The sequence below is a fragment of the Dama dama genome, chromosome 5 (assembly GCF_033118175.1).
Source record: "Dama dama isolate Ldn47 chromosome 5, ASM3311817v1, whole genome shotgun sequence".
NCBI lineage: Eukaryota > Metazoa > Chordata > Mammalia > Artiodactyla > Cervidae > Dama > Dama dama.
This window is the reverse complement of record NC_083685.1, coordinates 74473736-74493181: the sequence shown is the minus strand read 5'-3', so window position 1 is coordinate 74493181 and position 19446 is coordinate 74473736.

Below are 19446 nucleotides of genomic sequence, written 5' to 3'. Positions count from 1 at the left end.
AAGATACTTGCTGCTTGAAAGAAAGCTATGACCAACTTAGACAGCATATTAAAAGCAGAAACATTACTTTTCCAACAAAGGTCCATCTAGTCAAAGCTATGGTTTCTCCAGCAGACATGTATGGATGTGAGAGTTGGACTATAAAGAAAGTCGAGTGCTGAAGAATTGATTCTTTTGAACTGTGGTGTTGGAGAAGACTCTTGAGAGTCCCTTGGACTGCAAGGAGATCCAACCAGTCCATCTTAAAGGAAATCAGTCCTGAATATTCATTGGAAGGACTGATACTGAAGCTGAAACTCCAATACTTTGGCTACCTGATGTGAAGAGTTGACTCATTGGAAAAGACCCTGATGCTAGGAAACATTGAAGGCGGGAAGAGAAGGGGATGACAGAGGATGAGATGGTTGGATGGCATCACCGACTCAGTAGATGTGAGTTTGAGCAAGCTCCAGGAGTTGATGATGGACAGAGAAGCCTGGCATGCTGCAGTCCATGGATTCACAAGTAGTCAGATACAGCTAAGCGACTGAACTAAATGACTGGGACCTAGCAATCCCACTCCTGGGCATATACCCTCAGAAAACCACAATTCTAAAAGACACATGTACCCCAGTGTTCACTGCCATACTATTTACAATATCCAGGACATGAAAGCAACCAAGATGTTCATTGACACATGGATGGATAAAAAGTTGTGGTGCATATATACAATGGAATATTATTAAACCATAGTAAAGAAACAAATTTGAGTTTTTCTAGGGAGGAGAATGAACCTAGAGCTTTCCATACAGAGTGAAGTAAGGCAGAAATTAAAAAAAAAAAAAAAAAAACAAATATCGTGTATTAATACATATATATGAATATAGAAAAATGGTACTATTGAACCTTTTTGTAGGGCCACAATAGTGATGCAGATATAGAGAGCAGATTTATGAACATAGCAGGGAAGGAGAGATGAATTGAGAGTGAATCATTGAAAATATGTTTCAGTTTACATTGCATGTATAAAATAGATAGCTAATAGCACTTTGCTCTGTGATGCAGGAATCTCAACCCAGTGCTCTGTGACAACCTAGAGGGCTAGAATAGGGTGGAAAGTGGGAGGAAAGTTAGAGAGGTAAGGAAAATATGTATACTTATGGCTGATTCATGTTCGTGTATGGCAGAAACCAATACAATATTTTAAAGCAATTATCCTCCAATTTAAAAATAAATAAATTTTTAAAAACTGTTAAGAAGAACAAGTTAATAAAGACATAGAATGAAAATATAAAAACACATTAAAAATTAAAAATATAGTTTGATTTCTATCTTTTAAGTAGACAAATATAAAGGCTCCATTTGTACTATTGTTCTAGGCCCCACACACATTAGTGGTTGATCTGTAGCTAGGAGAGAGGTATGGGTAATAAGGAGAGTAGCAATATCCAAAATATCCTCCAATAACTGTCTTTTCAAACAAGGGGACTGCTGTGCCTGGCATTTGTGTGAGGACTGTGGGGATAGGGAGGTATGCAAATCAGGAAAGCCAACCTGTATGGAGGAAAGCATATAGACAGAGGAGAGATTTGGAAGAAACAGAGGCAAGAGACTTGAGAGAAGCTCATATAACTATGCAAATGAGAAATAAATGTAAATGTCTCATTACTGAGTTTAAAAAGGAAACACCTTTAGCAGTGGTACTCCAATTGCAGGGGCATGTATCTTATGATACACTGTTTAGATTAAGAGAGTCATGGCACAAGAGGTTGTTTTCATCAAATGCTAATGAGTAATAATTGCTATCTAAGTAATGCTACTCTTCACAATGACAGAGTAGAGTACCTCTTTATCACATCTATTTATGATATCAGTGGACAGAATATAATGGGAAAAACTTTATGGGGAGACAAGAACACAGAAACCTTTCCAGTGAACTATCACTGTAGTGATCGAAATAAAACCATGTGAGTAACAGTGAAGGTTTGACCACAGATATACCTGAGATTGCTGCCTAAGAATGCTACTTATTAGTAGAGAAATGTTCAACCTTTGTGAGACTTAGTTTCTTCATTCATGAAATGGGGATAATATAAGTTTGAGTACTATAATGATGTACATAATACACTTATAGGGCCAGGAACAGATCAACAGTAAATTGAGTTAATTTTTGCGCTATTAATCTGTTAAAATAAAAATCAGATCTTATCACTTCTTTGTTCAAAAACCTCTAAGGTTGAAAGTGCCCCATCACTAATGAAGGATAAGCCAAGTTCTGGCAATGCCTAAGAGGCCTCTTACATTTTGGCTGCGTGCATTTCTACCTCACTCCCTTTCTCTCTGAAATCATCTCCCCCGGCTCACTGCTGTGGCCACACAGGCCTCGTCACTGCTCCTCACCAAGGTCAGGACACCTGTATTTGTTCTTTCTTGGATCATGCTTCCCCTGCATGTTCACTCAATGAGGTTTTCCAAGATTGCTTTATTTAAAATTGCAGTCTTCCTCCTGAGAAGTCTCTATCCCTTTGATTGCTTTACTTTTCTCACTGTTGTTCACTGTGCCATTTACCATGACACCTTTCTCATTACATTCACTTTTTGTCTCACCTCAGTGGATAGTAAGCTCCATGTAATGGAGGATTGGGGTTTATTTTTGAAAGTCTTTATATTCATGACTCCTAGAACACAGTCTGGCCCATACTTCACACTCAGTAACTATTTATTGGATGGTGATGATATGTTTGATGATAAAGATGAAGACAGATGCATAGCCACAGCATCTACAACACTTGCAATTGCATATCTTATTTGTGGAGCAAGAGGGAGAATCAAATGTTCCTTAATATTTGTTAAGGCAAAGTGGAAAGCAAAAAGAGTCAGACAGTCTGAACTTCAGCCTCATTGGTGTTATTACATAACTATGTGCCCTGCGCATCCATCACCACTCCTGGATTTTGGGTGCCACAGTGGTGAGTAAGACTGAAGATCATGAGCCTTAGAGTCCTTTCATTCTCCAGTATAACATGTTTGCCTGTTGTCTCATTGTTTCCATTTTCATCAAGAACTTTATTGGATAATGTGTTCACTGTTCTGCCCCATTACCTCTGCCACTCTGCAGGCAACTTCATAACTCCGTCTTCCCAAAACTTCTTTTATAATCTTCTATGGACTTGAACATTTTCTTATTAAGAGAATTATGCAAAGACCAAAATAAATGAAAATCCAAAGGTGCAATATCTGGTAAATAAAGCGAACGAGTCAGAACTTCTCAGCCAAGCTGTAACAGTTTTTGCCTGGTCATCAAAAAACATGGTCTTGTGTTGTCCTGATGGAAGATTATGAATTTTCTGTTGACCAATTCTGAAATCTTTTCATCAACTGATGCTTTCATTTGGTCTAACTGGGAGCAGAATTTGATGGAATTAATCATTTGGTTTTCTGGAAGGAGCTCATAATACACAATATCACTTTCTTTGGAAGAAGACTGGCCTTTGGTGTGGTTGGTGGTGTTTCATTTCACTTGCCCCCTGATTTCTTCTGTTCCACATTTTGTACATATACACTTTTCATCACCCATCACAATTTGTTTTCAAAACAAAAGATTTTTTGTTACATTTCAGTAGAGAACTACATGCAGAAATATAGCTAAGAAGGTTTTTTTCGCTTAGCTTATATGGAACCCAAACATCAAAGTGATTAGCATAACCAAGCTGGTTCGAATTGTTTTCAACACTTGATTTGGATATTGTGAGTATGTCAGTTATCTACAACATAGTGAAACATTCAGTTCAGTTCAATTCAGTTACTCAGTCAGGTCTGACTTTTTGCAACCCCATGGACTGCAGAATGCCAAGCCTCCCTGCCCATCACCAACTCCTGGAGCTTACTCAAACTCATGTTCATTGACTCAGTGATGCCACCCAACCATCTCATCCTCTATTGTCTCCTTCTCCTCCTGCCTTCAATCTTCCCCAGCGTCAGGGTCTTTTCCAAAGAATCAGTTCTTCACAGCACATGGCCAAAATATTGGAGTTTCAGCATCAGTCTATCCAAAGAACATTCAAGACTGATTTCTTTTAGGATGGACTGGTTGGATATCTAGGCAGTCCAAGGGACTTTCAAGAGTCTTGTCCAACACCACAGTTCAAAAGCATCAATTCTTCAGCACTCAGCTTTCTTTATGGTCCAACTCTCACATCCGTACATGACTACTGGAAAAACCATAGCTTTGACTAGATGGACCTTTGTTGGCAAAGTAATGTCTCTTCTTTTTAATATGCTGTCTAGGTTGGTCATAGCTTTTCTTCCAAGAAGCAAGCATCTTTTAATTTCATGACTGCAGTCACCATCTGCAGTGATTTTGGAGCCCAAGAAAATAAAGTCTCTTACTGTTTCCTTTGTTTCCTCATTTATTTGCCATGAAGTGATGTGACTGGATGCCATGATCTTCGTTTTCTGAATGTTGAGTTTTAAGCCAGTGTTTTCACTCTCCTCTTGCAATTTCATCAAGAGGGTTTTTAGTTCTTCTTTGCTTTCTGCAATAAGGGTGGTATCATCTGCTTATCTGAGGTTAATTATATTTCTCCCAGCAATCTTGATCCCAGTTTGTGCTTCACTCAGCCAGCATTTCTCATGATGTACTCTGCATATAAGTTAAATAAGCTGGGTGACAATATATAACCTTGACGTATTCCTTTCCCAATTTGGAACCAGTTTGTTGTTCCATGTCCAGTTCTAACTGTTGCTTCATGATCTGCATACAGATTTCTCAGGAAGCAGGTCAAGTGGTCTGGTATTCCCATCTCTTTAAGAATTCCCCACAGTTTGTTGTGATTCATACAGTCAAAGGCTTTGTCATAGTTAGTAAAGCATAAGTAGATATTTTTCTGGAACTCTCTTGCTTTTTTGATGATCCAGTGGATGTTAGCGATTTGATCTCTGGTTCCTCTGCCTTTTCTGAAACCACTTTCAACATCTGGAAGTTCACGGTTCACATTCTGTTGAAGCCTGGCTTTGAGAATGTTGAGCATTACTTTGCTAGCGTGTGAGATGAGTGCAATTGTGCGGTAGTTTGAGCATGTTTTGGCATTGCCTTTCTTTGGGATTGGAATGAAAACTGGGCTTTTCCAGTCTTGTGGCCACTGAAGAGTTTTCCAGAATTGGTGGCATATTGAGTGCAGCACTTTAATAGCATCATTTTTTTAGGATTTGAAATAGCTCAACTGGAATTCTGTCACCTCCACTAGCTTTGTTCATAGTGATGCTTCCTAAGGCCCAATTGACTTCACATTCCAGGATATCTGACATTCATTGTTCTCAATTAATGTTTCAGTTTGATGTTATCAATCTCATGTGGTCTACCTGACTGTGGAACATTGTCTGTGGAGAAATCTCTACCACAAGATTTCACAAACCACTTTTCACACATTTGATCAGTCACAGCACCTTCTCTTCACACTGCACAAATCCTTTTTTCTTTTTTTAATTTCAGTTGCATTTTAACCTTTCTTGAAATAACAAAGCATAGTATTCTGTAAATACTGCTTTTTTATTCCATGTTCAATATTAAAATGATGACACAAAAATGCATCAATTTTGAAAAACCTTTTTTTTTTTTTAATGCATGCTGGTATGATAGCTATCCCAATACAATATCACAAGATTGTTTCAAATGAAGTTAAAGATAAATAAGTTCTACTTTTACTAAAGCCATCTTATGGAAAAAACTGAATGAACATTTTGGCCATTAATTATGTTTTAGCCAGTAATTAATGTTTTAGCTTAACACATTGGCCAACACAATGTTTTAGCTTAAAGCCTTCGAAATCAGGTATATAGAAAAATGCTATCTGTTCCTTCAATATGAATTCTCCTTTTTCTTTCTATGGTAAGAACATAAAGAGATATCTTTTTGCAGTGCTTGGTCTTTGACCTGTCACTAACACAAGGCTAGTAAAACCTGTACATCACTAAATGATGAGAGCTCGAGGAGCATCTCTTAACTGGATGGGCACTAGTCACAGAGAAGTCCAAGCCATGATTCAGTTCAGTTCAACTTGATCTGACTCTTTGTGACCCCATGGACTGCAGCACACCAGGCTTCCCTGTCCATCACCAATACCCGGACATTGTTCAAATTCATGTCTATTGACACGGTGATGCCATCTAACTGTCTCATCCTCTGTCATCCTGTCCTCCTGCCTTCAATTTTTTCCAGCATCAGGGTCTTTTCTAATGAGTCAGTTCTTTGCATCAGGTGACCAAAGTGTTGGAGCTTTAGCACCAGTCCTTCCAATGAATATTCAGGATTGATTTCCTTTAGGATTGACTAGTTTGATCTCTTTGTAGTCCAAGGGACTCTCAAGAGTCTTATCCAACACCACAGTTCAAAAGCATCATTTCTTCAGCACTCAGCTTTCTTTATGGTCCAACTCTCACATCCATACATGATGACAGGAAAAACCATAGCTTTGACTAGAAGGACCTTTGTTGGCAAAGTAATGTCTCTACTTTTTAAATATGCTGTCTAGGTTTGTCATAGCTTTTCTTCCAAAGAACAAGTATCTTTTAATTTCATGTTTGCAGTCACCATCTGCAGTGATTTTGGAGCCCAAGAATATAAAGTCTGCACTGTTTCCATTTTTTCCCCCTCTATTTGCCATGAAGTGATGGGCCCAGATGCCAAGATCTTAGTTTTTTTAATGTTGAGCTGTAAGCCAGCTTTTTCACTCTCCTCTTTCACCTTCATCAAGAAGTTCTTTGGTTCCTCTTCACTTTCTGCCATAAGGGTGGTATCATCTGCATGTCTTACATTACTGATATTTCTCCCTGAAATCTTGATTCCAGGTTGTGCTTCATCTAGTCTGGCATTTTGCATGATGCACTCTGCATATAAGTTAAATATACAGGGTGACAATAAACAGCCTTACTGTACTCCTTTCCCAACTTGGAACCAGTTTGTTGTTCCATGTCCAGTTCTAAGTGTTGCTTCTTGACCCGCATACAGATTTCTCAGGAGGTCATAAAGGACAGAAACGGTATTTACCTAACAGAAGCAGAAGATATTAAGAAGACGTGGCAAGAATACACAGAGGAAATATACAAAGAAGATCTTAATGACCCACATAACCACGATGGTATGATGATTCACCTAGAGCCAAGCATCCTGGAATGCAAAGTTAAGTGGGTGTTAGGAAGCATCACTGTGAACAAAGCTAGTGGCAGTGATGGAATTACAGCTGAGCTATTTCAAATCCTAAAAAAATGATTCTGTGAAAGTGCTACACTCAATATGCCAACAAATTTGGAAAATTCGCAGTGGCCACAGGACTGGAAAAGTCAGTTTTCATTTTAATCCCAAAGAAAGGCAATGCCAAAGAATGTTTAAACTATTGCACAATTGCACTCATCTCACACCCTAGCAAAATAATGCTCAAAATTCTCCAAGTGAGGCTTCAGCAGCATGTGAACCATGAACTTCCAGATGTTCAAGCTGGATTTAGAAAAGGCAGATGGTCCAAAGGTCAAATTGCCAGCATCTGTTGGATCATCAAAAAAGCAAGAGAGTTCCAAAAAAAAACCATCTACTTCTGCTTTATTGACTATGTCAAAGTCTTTGACTGTGTGGCTCACAACCAACTCTGGAAAACTCTTAAAGAGATGGGAATACCAAACTGTCTATGCAGGAAAACTATGCAGGAAAAGAAGCCATGATTAGAAGCTTGGCATTTTCAGCTCTAGTGCTCATCCTCAAGAAAGGGGAGAGAGCCTAGAAACTGAAAAAGTTATTGATCATGCTTATGTGAAGAAGTCTCTATAAAATCCCAGCAGTATGAAGTGTGAACAGCTTCTAGTCTCATGAACACATCTATTCTGGAAGTTCCAGTTCCAGTTCAGTTGCTCAGTTGTGTCCAACTGTTTGCAACCCCATGAACTGCAGCACGCCAGGCCTCCCTGTCCATCACCAACTCCCGGAGTTTACCCAAACTCATGTCCATTGAGTCAGTGATGCCATCTAACCATTTCATCCTCTGTCATCCCCTTCTTCTCCTGCCTTCAATCTTTCCCAGCATCAGTGTCTTTTCCAATGAATCAGCTCTTCGCATCAGGTGGCCAAAATATTGGCTTTTCAGCTTCAACATCAGTCCTTCCAATGAACACCCAGGACTGATTTCCTTACGGACAGACTGGTTGGATCTCCTGGCAGTCCAAGGGACTCTCAAGAGTCTTCTCCAACACCACAGTTCAAAAGCATCAATTCTTCTGCACTCAGCCTTCTTTATAGTCCAACTCTCACATCCGTACATGACTACTGGAAAAACCATAGCCTTGACTAGACAGACCTTTGTTGACAAAGTAATGTCTCTGCTTTAACCTAGATTCTGGAAATGACACACCCCAATTCTATGGTGACAGAATTCTTGTCCTTGGGACCCTCCCAGAGCTTATCTGACTGATCGTATGTGTCCTTTATAATTTCCTTTGATAAACTGGTAAACATAAGTAAGTGTTTCCTTGAGCTACTCCAGCAAATTAATCAGACCCTAGGAGGAAAACTTGGCAACCTTTGATTTGTAGGCAAATCAAACAATTGTGGGAAACCTGGAAACCTGCTGCTTGCAGTTGACATGTGAAGTATAGTGGGAGCAGTCTTGTGGGACTGAGCACTTATCTGTGGGATCTGACACTGTCTCCAGGTAAATAGAATTGAGTTACAATTTAGAAGACTCAGTTGCTATCACAGAGCATTGCCCAGTGTAAGGAAAAAAAAATATTCATTTGATGACCAGAAATGTGTTTTATATGAGTAAAGAAGGAAACACACAGTCGGGAAAATAAGTTTTTCCCTGTATAAGAAGGAAAAATCTAAGTTTTTCCTTTATAGATGAGATAACAGCATATTAGGAGACTTATTGAAATAAGAAAAGATACGATGGTAACTTGGATTAACATATTTTCAGTTGATATGAAGAGAACAGATAAAAGATAACCAGGAAGCAAACTGAGACAACCTGATGAAGGTCTGGGATCTTTTCTTTGGAACATCTGACTCCATTCTTTACAACATCAATAATAAACTGTAATGAACAAAACTGAAGTTGCCAATATATAGAATCATAAAAAATATGCTAGGCATATTCACAGATTAACCATTAATTCTGAATAGAGATCAAGAAAAAATCATAAGAATTGTCAGCACTTCAACTGAATTTTAAAGGATGTAGAATTTTTTTACTGGGCAGGGTAAAAAATATACCTGCCCACTACATGCTCTTGTTTGAGTAATCCATTGTGGCCACTGTATTGCTTTCTTCCTTCTTTGCCTGTAGGTCACCATGTTTATTATACTATAAACTTCTTATCTTAACCAAAGCTGACTACACTCGAGAGCCTGATGCAAAGGCCACCTGTAATAGCTTTCTTCTAGTGTCTGGCCAACAGCATATAAATCTGGTGCATGCTCTGTCTAGTTCTTCATGAAAACTGGGTTAACCAATCAAAATATCTCAGTCAGTTAGTAACTAGTGGCTGGATCACAGAGATAAGCTAGAAAATCTCCATCATTTTACTGGTGCAGTTTTAGAGTAAAGAATGCCTATTATTATTACTGTTGTTGTTATGATTATTAGTGACTCACTAGATAGCCAGGGCATGAGAACAAACTTGAGTCCTACATAATATTCCATCTTTCCATTAGGACTAATTTTTCAGTACTTGAAAATTTTTCCCACTTTGCTTGATTTGCTGACCTAAGCATGTATCTATACCTTGAAGCAAAGTGACAAAGTTGATTCTCAATATCCAGTTTTTCAACTATTTTAATGTCACCTCTTTTCCAGAAAGTGAAAAATATTAGAAACTTTAAAAAATTTCAAAAAATAATACTAATTTCTTGTTTTTATTAAGTAGACACATTTCCAATATTCTAAAATTCAAAAATATGTAAATGGAGTTTAGCATCAGCATTATCATAAAGTTTCAGAAGTGATTTGCACATGTGAAAATGCTGAAATTTTATTTTTTCCTAAGAATCCCTTGGTTACTATGGGATTGCTGTAGCTTGAATAATGATAGAAGGAATCTCTACCCTCTAATCTGTTCAGTACTTTGATGTTATACATTTCAATGAAACTATCTAGCTTTCAAATGTAAATTCAAATATTAAGTGCTTTAAAGAGTACAACATTTTTTAAAAAATATATCTTTGTTCACATATAATTAATTCTCTATGAAGTTCAATGTTTTTTTTTGAAATTAGGGCTAAATGCTTCTAAGTTTATCAGAAGTTACCATTATATATTTTCAAATAGGGGAAAATCTGAAAATTATAGGAAGTGAAAGTTCTTGTCACTGATAACAACAAAAAGTTATTTCCTATATTAGATGTCTTGATCGATCAATATTTATACTGTTATAGTGAAATAATAATTAATATTTTGGTAATCTTCTGAAGGCTGCAGATTCTTTAGGCTTATTAGGTTTGAGCACAAGGAGTAAATCTCAGAATTTTACCATGGTCTTATACAGTCTACGTCAAGCCGGGATGTTAGGACCTGGGTTAAACAAAGTACTTTATCTTCCAGTCAATTTTGTTATTAGTAGTTTATTATTTTGGTTGTTTATTAGGCTTGTTATTTGATCTATTGAGATTTTCTTCCATTTATGGAAAAATATGTAAAGAATTTCCCTTTTTACCAAGTTTTTTTGTGAAGTAATTTTTTGAAAGTTTCAAATAGAGCAGCCACTTTTTGTACATTATTTATATTTCCTCATAAGTTGTCTTTAAAATTTTCCCTGTATTAAATTTATTCTTATACATGGCTTAATGTTCAGATAGATATTTTTAAAATGGCACTTTCTGCCTAACCCCTTCCAAGCCCCGATTTCTGCCCATTCCCTAGCAGCCAGTTTCTTCTTTTAGCAACTGTTTTGACCATTTATGTCTACATTTTCTAGATAATATATTCATAATATTTCTCCTTGATTTTCTTTTCTATTATAGATAGTATATCTTGCCAGTCTCCCAAAGGAAGGATTTTGCATTCACACACAAGCATTACATACTCTGACCCATACACAGGCATTTCCTTTTATCCATTTCCTCAGTATATTTCTGTGACATTTTATATTTTTACTTCTCTAAAAAGATATTATGCACAGTTGTGTCACATAGTATACTAAGATTATATAATTCTTCCTGTAAATCTTTTTGCATTTTCTAGAGTTAATAATTACTTTTTTTGTTGCTCAGTTTTCTATGATTTCTATTATTTCTATAATTCTCTTGAATTCTTTATCAAAAATGTAAAGCTTATCTTATCATAGTCAAATACACCAGAGATGCTATTACTTCCTCTTAGAGATATTACTCCTGGACTCTTGGAAACCCTTGCTCCAAACTGGTTAGATTAGCTTCTGTGTAACTATCATCCTTGAACCTGCTTTCACTTTCATCATGGAATTGTCTTCACTGTCTTCTATGCAAACTGCAAACGTTGACTTTACCTCACACCACATACACAAATTAACTTGAAATGGATTATAGACTTACATGTAAGTGTTTAAACTATAGCATTTCTGGAAGACAATATAAAAAATGTAACAGTGATTTTGAGTTTGGCAAAAATAAAAAAAATAAATCCATCAAAATTTAAAAAATGAAAATTCATCAAAATTATATATATATAATAAATACATTAAAATTAAAATCCATCAAACATTTTAAAAAGTTCTTCAAAAGATATAGTTAAGAGAATTAAAAGAAAAACCACATACAGGACAAAGTATTTGCAAAATATGTATTCAGTAAAAGAATACATAAAGACAACATAAGGAATTCTTACTACTAAATAATGAGGACAAATCAATTAAAAACAGAGGGTAGAAAAGATATGAACAGACACTTCACCAAAGAAGATACAGAGTTGACAAAAGAAAAATTGTTCACCATCATTAGTTATTTAAAAAGTGAGATGTCACTATAGAACCAGTTATTCATCATCTCTCACATCCAAATTTGCCCTTCAATACCTGCTCTTTAATATTAGATTGGATTCCTCTAGAATTCCTGCTGTATGTTGAGCGGGATGTTAGAATTTCTCCCTAGAGGGACCTAGAGGTAACTGCAGGAAGGAGGGAGCTGGCTTTGCTGGTTCTGCTTCACTGCTGCTCAGTGGTGCGATGTGTGGACGTTCTGAAGTGCTCTGCCTTAACCCTATGCCCAGAATTTGTGGTCCCTAAACAGACCTGAAAATGTGTATCAAAGTCAGTAACAAAAACAAGGAAGGCCAATAATAAATATTGGTGTGTGGACCAAGAGAAGCTAGAGTTAGGATAAAAACGGATGTCTTCTACAGAAGTGAGTAGGTGCAAAAATCTCAGAAATTATCTGATGTAGAAGATTTTTGTTTCTAATAGATTCTTCCGTGTTTCTGACTGTATGTTAGCTGAGTCAAAACCATTTAAAGATTTTGGGTCAATAAAACAGATCAAGTAATTCAGATTTCTGAAGCTAGTGTGTGTTAGAAACTGAATTTGATCTTACATCTGGTAGTCTATGAAATCTGTCAACATCACACAGCATTTGCCAAACTATATTTTACTGGAAACTGCTTTTACTTAATGACAATAGTTATAATATGGCAGAGAAGGAGATATCATGAGCAGCTAAGCTGGGAAAATGCTAATAAAATAACTGTCTTTACTGTGGAAAATGTTAGGAATATACTGGTTGCTAAAGAGGACATGTATTCAGCATATATTTCAACCCTTAACTGCTTTCACTAAAAGAGCATCTCTTGGGACTGCTGTTCTGCAGGACATACTTTGAATATATTGTTGTCTTACAACTTACAACCCACGATGATGTCATAATAATTTAGTTCTCCTTTCATGCTCTAGAATCATAGCACTGTTTTCTCAAAACAATTTCAATAAGAAAACCACCGTTTACTTATTCTGAGCATAAGAGATGCAATTTTTTTCTTTTTTTTACTTCTATGTGGTTTTATAATACTCCAGCCTCCCATAAACAGACATGAAAATCAGAGTAACAGTTACTTTAAAAAGAATATCTACATTGCTAGTGGTTACTTGAGCATTTGCTAGTTACCATCCCTCCTGCAGCTTTCCAGGAGGCTTCATAAGACATACTGAATGCCGTAGATCCTTCTATCATCATTGGAGCTTTGTAACTGACAGTTTCAGATACTTCTGAAGATTTATAGGTTCACTTCACTTCCAGTAAACATTTTTTTTTTTAACAGCCACTTTTCCAGACCCTTCTGAAGTTCTCCACAGTAGTTATTTAAGCTGGCTTTTCTATTTTCCTCTCAGAAGTTTCCAAGTACTTAGAGATACAGTCTTTAACTCATGAAATCCTTTCAAAAAGTAATAGGTTTCAAGAGAACTGATAGCCCATTGAGTGTTAAGAAAGAGCTCCAGAGAATACAAACTATATCTGTTGGAGAATGTGGTAATAGTGCTTTAGCAATTTGAAACTGTTTTTCAGCATATAAAAATAACATAAACATATTGGAAACAATTCAGGGAATAGAGGAACAAATATATAATTTCATCACTTTGAGCCAAACATGATTAGTGTCTTAGAGTATTTTTTCCCTGTGCAGTTTTATCCCCGTTCTTACCTGAGAATAGTATTGCATTCTGGTGTTTCACTTAGTACATGAACCTTTTTCCAAGGAATTTCATTCTGTTCATAACCAGAACTTTAATGAGTCAAAAATATTTTAGCAATTTATTAAATTATTCCCTTTTGGAAGCACACTTGGTTTATTTTCTATTTGTAAATACTTCTGTGATAAACTCATGATGCATAAAGCTTTTCCCGCATATTTTGAACTCTTTATGATAGCTTCTCTTAAGTGAAATTACTAGGTCAATGGACATGAACGTTTTTATAGTCTTATGCCTATTATCAAATTACTTTCTGACAGACTATACAATTTACAGTGCTACTAAGTATGTATAAAACTCAGTTATTTAAGGATAATCTTACTCTTAAGGCAACTGTCAAAGGTGTTAGTTTATACATTTTTGTATTTCCATATTTTATTGATTTTATGTATAATAGGAGATCATTAAAATACCAGTGAATAGACCTCATAATCTATTTTTTCCCTTCCAAGTCCATAAAATAAATATATTTAAAGAATAGCATTTGATTGCCACCTCTTAAACATTCTTTCAAATGTGGGGTAATTGTGTTTTGTAGTAAAATAGATGTCCTTTGGGGATACGTGCCCAGCCTTTTTTAATTCTTTGAGAGTTGCCACATTCAAGCCTCAGGTGAACTGGTGGGGTCTTCCCAGCCAAAGCATATGGAAACTGAGATTGCTACCTGACCCAGTCAGATTCCTTCTTTCAAGACCTTGAACTAAGAGACCCAGAAGTCTTCAGGCAGTCAGAATTTTCTTGGAAGTGACAGTTCATTAAGACTTAAGAAGGGGATTAGTTGCTTGGAGTCCAAGTAGTGGATGAGTAGCAAAAAGAGGGTTTCTTTACAAAGAGACAGAGATGCTGGGGAAAGAGACAGAGATGTAAGTTTGCTTTAGTTTCTTTTGGCTTTTTAGTTCCCATACTTGATCCCAAGTATGACCAGACTATTATGCCTATCTAGTGCTATACCTTTATTATAATACTGAAAATCACTTTATCTCATGCCATGACAGTTCCAAGGATGACCAAAAAAGACAAAAGTGAGTCATGGCCCAATTTCTGAAAACCCCCACCCTTTTCCCCAAATATAAAGTATCCCTCTCACTCATTTGAGTATGAAATTACCAAGCACATAAAAACTACCCAACCCCATACCTGGGGGTGTTCTCATCCTTCAAGAAGGCCTGCACTCTGGTTTTGGAAAAGTGCATCTGTCTTTCAATAAACTCACTTTCACTTTACCTTGGCTTACCTTTGACTTCCTTCCTCTCAAAGCCAAGGACCCTCACTTGGCGGCCAGTTCCGGGGATTCACTAGGACCTGGGGCATGACTATTCTCTTGCTCCTTCTCCTCCTGCTGCAGAGAGGAGCCTGCAGTCTGGTGTTCCTTTGCCTCCAGGGAGCACATATTCTGGGATATAGCTCCTGTGTGATCAAGCTGAGGCCAAAACATTCTCTGGAATTGCACACTTTCTTGGCTTACCCCCCTTTAATATCTGCTTCTCACCTATCCTTACCACCCTAATCCTTCTTCTAGGAGCATTTACTTTATAAATCACTCGCAATCAGATCCTTAACTTCAGGTCTGCATCTGGGATAATCTAACCCAAAACAATGACCTGTCTTGCAAAGGCTAGGGACAGAATTAATAACTATACACAGTGAAGTGAATGGACTGCCAACTATCATTATGTACCATTTGAAGATTTCATGGATAGATTACTTTACTCTAAAGCTTACCTTGGAAGAAAAGCAATTAAAGCTTTATTACAGCTTTTAACCTGAAAACCAGATTAAACCTGGTGTTTTACCTATAAACCAGCCTTCCTACTAATGAGTAAATTCTGTGCCGTGTGTTTGCATTGAAACGTGTATCTCTTTTGTCACCAGAATAATGTTTGATAAATGACACAGGCTATGTTCTGATTTAAACTGTTACAGAGTAACTATATTCTTACTCTGGGTAGCATGCATGCATGCTAAGTAGCTTCAGTTGTGTCTGACTCTTTGTGATCCTATAGACTGTAGTCTGCCAGGCTTCTCTGTCCATGGGATTCTCCAGGTAAGAACTGGAGTGGGTTGCCATGCCCTCCTCAAATGGATCGAACCTATGTCTCTTATGGCCCCTGCATTGGCAGGGAGATTCTTTACTAGGGCCACCTGGGAAACTAATTCTGAGTAGACATAATACAAATAATCAGACAGTGAAGAGTTAGCTAAGTTATTTAACTCTATAGTAAACTATCCATAACGAAACATTATATGTATGCATGCATGCTAAGTTGCTTCAGTTGTGTTCAACTCTTTCCATCCCTATGGACTATACCCAGCCAGGCTCCTTTGTCCACGGGGATTCTCCAGGCAAAAATACTGGAGTGGGTTGCCATGCTCTCCTCCAGGGAATCCTCTGGACCCAGGGATTGAAACTGCGTCTCCTGCATTGCAGGTAGATTTTTTATCGCTGAGCCACTGGGGAAGCCCAAAAACATTATATTTCAGCCTATAATTTTTAAAGTTCTCTTATGTCATCACCAATCTGTATTGTAATTGCTTTTCAGAAATCATAGATTAATGAATAACTGCTAAATAGGAGAAGCTAAGTATTTTAAATTTAAAGTCTTGGATCATTTCACTAAGTAATGATATAAATTAATAACTCCATTATTTGTTATTGTAGGTATTGTATCACAAAAAAAATGGGTTCAGAGAACACTGTTGAAGGCCTCAAGGTAAATGACTGATACATGAAAAAGGGAGACACACTCCTTGCCTTTGAGCAGCTTAACATACAGTGAAGATAGGAATTTTATTCATCTTAGTTTTACCTACTTAAATGTTCACTTATACCTCAAGGAATCTCAAATCTTTCTTTGGATAGCTTTTTTTCTCAACTTTTTCTGCAAATAAGAGAGATTATCTTTAGTAGTGAGATTTAGAAGATATATTTCTGTTTTAATGCTACTGTTAAGCATTGGCATTTGATTATTCTGGATTTTCTACTTGCCTCCTTAGTAAAATAGCCATAGTTGTATTCAAGGCTTTTATACCACCTTACAGTGGGCTTCCCTGATAGCTGAGTTGGTAGTGAATCTGCCTGTAATTCAGGAGACACCTGTTATATTCCTAGGTTGGGAAGATCTCCTGGAGAAGGAAAGGCTACCCACTCCCGTATTCTGGCCTGGAGAATTCCATGGACTGTATAATTCATGGGGTTGCAGAGAGTTGAATGTGACTAAGCGACTTTCACTTTCACTAATCTCATAAGTAACTGCTGTAACATTCTCTCCAGGGTCAGAATAGTGAACCTAAACTGAATAAAACCAATCTTAAATGTACCCTCCATCTAGAAAAAGCTGCACTTCTAGAGAGAAGTCTGAATTTCAATAAGTTTTCAAACTTTCTAGCTGAGTCTTTACTTTCCATACTTTAAATACCTGTGGATAAATACTGCAAAGTTTCATGAAAATACAACTCTGGTTAAAAGTACCAACCCTCACCTGTATTAAGAGAAGATGACACTTTAAGCCAAGAAACTATTTCCTCTTCAAATCGCTCCCTGCTTTATTCTTTAACTGCAATTGCAGCATCCCTCTCAATGCGCCTTCCTCCACTTAATCTCTCTTCCACCCCTGGGCTATCACTTTGAAATATACAGTACTTGGAAAAAATGGCCTCAAGAGAAGATATGATTCTTCAACATATTTTATGGGTGAATCTACAGGAGGAAGAAATAAAATTTTTTAAAGCCCAAGATTTAATGAAAATGGGAACAAATCACAGTGGAATGCAGTTCCAGCTATGAGCTACAAACACACTAAGGGACACTGAAGTTGAGTTTGCTTTATATTCTGACTGTCTTGAGCACATTGTGATTTAAAGTGGCCATTAGAGATTATGCAAGATGTGCATGATTAATGTGCATTGAATTTCCTTTTGGTGGATCTCCTTTTTTATTTGCTGTTATCTTCTTGCCTTAATTTACCTGACCTGTCAGTTATCTTGAGTTCAGAAATAGCAAAGTCAACTTTATTTGACCCTATAGTGGTCAAGTGTAAGTCATTAACAGAAACCACAAGGCAGAGGGCAAAACAATAGAGACTTTGGAATCATAAAGAAAGGGGTTCAAGACTTGTGGTTGCCAAGAGAGAGTGATGAATTGGGAGTTTGGGATTAGCAGATGTAAACTGTTATATACAGAACAGATAAACACCAAAGTCCTGCTCTACAGCACAGGGAACTCTACTGAATATCTTTAATAAACCATAATGGAAGTGAAAGTCAGTCCTGTACAACTCTTTTTGACCCCATGGGCTACACAGTCCATGGAATTCTCCAGGCCAGAATACTGGAGTGGGTAGCTGTTCCCTTCTCTAGCGGATCTTCCCAACCCAGGGATTGAACCCAGGTCTTTTGCATTGCAGGCAGACTCTTTAATGGTTGAGCCACCAGGGAAGCCCAAACCATAAAGAAAAACAACATGAAAAAGAATATTTGTATATCTGAATCCCTTTGCTGTACTGCAAAAATGACAATATTGTAAATCAATTATGCTTCAATAAGATAAGTTTTAACAAATGAGAAGTTAAAATTCTATCTCTGTTACATACAGTTTTTCTTTATACCTGTCATCCAACTCTGTGGTTCCTCAGGTTTTCATAGATAAGTAGAAATAATACCTACTTATTTGTTAGCAGTTATTTTGGACTATGAGATAATGCATGTAAATCATGTGAAATGCCTTGCAAAGTGGCTGGAATATGAAGTATGAATGTCCTTTAACATTATAACTTAAATTTTAGTAATTTTTATAATTCAGTTCTTTCTCATTATGACCTACTTTCAATTCGGTTCAGTCACTCAGTTGTGTCTGACTCTTTGCATGCCATGGACTGTAGCATGCCAGGCTTCCCTGTCCATCCCCAATTCCCAGAGCTTGCTCAAACACATGTCCATCAAGTTGGTGATGCCATCCAACCATCTCATCCTCTGCTGTTGCCTTCTCCTCCTGCCTTCAATCTTTCCCAGAATCAGGATCTTTTCCAATGAGTCAGTTCTTCACATCAAGTGGCCAAAGCATTGGAGCTTCAGCTTCAGCATCAGTCCTTCAAATGACTAATTTCTTTTAGGGTGGATTGCTTTGATCTCCTTGTAGTCCAAGGGACTCTCAAGAGTCTTGTCCAACACCATAGTTCAAAAGCATAAATTCTCTGGCACTCAACTTTCTTTATGGTTCAACTCTCATATCCATTCATGACTACTGGAAAAACCATAGCTTTTACTAGACAGACCTTTGTTGGCAAAGGTTTTTTAATATGCTGTCTAAGTTAGTCATAACTTTTCTTCCAAGGACTAAGCATCTTTTAATTCCATGGCTGCAGTCACCATCTGCTGTGATTTTCAAACCCAAGAAAATAAAATCTATCACTGTTTCCATTGTTTCCCCATCCATTTGCCATGAAGTGATGGAACTGGATACCATGATCTTAGTTTTTTGAATGCTGAATTTTAAGCCAGCTTTTTCACTCTCTTCTTTAACTTTCATCAAGAGGCTCTTTAGTTCTTCACTCTCTGCCATAAGGGTCGTGTCATAGGCATATCTGAGGTTATTGATATTCCAAGTCAAATATTTGTTTTAAAAACTATTTAATTTTAAAATATGCACTGCAAGCAAATTAAGGGAACAGGTTGTATTTTCCTTTCTACCTATCTCTTCTCAATTTCTCTAGTGGCTTAGCCACATTTTAGGTGCCTGATAAATAAATATTGAACAGATTTTGAACCATGGAAAGT